Source organism: Galeopterus variegatus, unplaced genomic scaffold (genome assembly GCF_000696425.1).
Source record: "Galeopterus variegatus unplaced genomic scaffold, G_variegatus-3.0.2 Scaffold2750, whole genome shotgun sequence".
NCBI classification, from domain to species: Eukaryota; Metazoa; Chordata; class Mammalia; order Dermoptera; family Cynocephalidae; genus Galeopterus; species Galeopterus variegatus.
Window position 1 is genome coordinate 85370 of NW_007728861.1, and position 852 is coordinate 86221.

An 852-nucleotide genomic window follows, 5' to 3' on the forward strand; every position below is an offset into this window, starting at 1 on the left:
CACAAATAATTAAAAAATAAAAACATGGTAGAGGTTACTATCAAAAAACCTAAGATGGGCCTTTAACTTTGACCCATGAAGACAGGAACATCTATTTAGGGAAAAGTCAGAGTTGAATGCAAATTGTTAAGGGAGAAATATGGCTTCATTTAAGGATTAATCAGTAAAAAAGAAATCCTTTTATCTATTTCAAGTAGAAAGGGGTTTAATACAAGAAATAAAGTTCTTATTGCACATTAGAAAAGACTGGAGAACTGAAAATGTGGATGGTCTCTGAGCGTTGGAGTAGTGGTCAGCTGTGGTTCAGGGTGTTGGAAAGTTGCTCTTGTGCTGTTGTCACCTAAAGGTTAGGGACCTAAAGAAAATCGCTGTTGACATCACAGCAGCTCAGTCGTGCATGACATTCAGGGAAAAAAAATTATCAGAAACTTAAAAAACCTCACATCTTCCCAAATATCTGCCACCTCTTCCAGAGAAAGAAAAATGGTTCTATTCCTTTTTTCATCTTCTAAATATTAAATAAGTGCATTCTATGTTTAGCAGAACCTAAAACATATTGGGAATCCTGCAGAAAACTGGGGTTTGGAGAATGGTCAAGCAAAGTCCAGTGGTAAACAGCACACACAAGAGGCCTGTTGGGGAAAACTCACAAAGTCAGAGCAGTAGCAGGTACCTGGGGCCCCTACTGCCATGGAGAGGTGGTACACAGAAATCAAGCAAAAGCAGACATCAGATTTTAAGGGAGAGGCTATGAAATTTGAGCTGGGGGGGGGTGGTGTTGTTTATCAGAGGTTTCTGATTAGAGGTTTCATGATCAGGGATGGTGATATGTCAGAATTTTGGCTGTGGCTC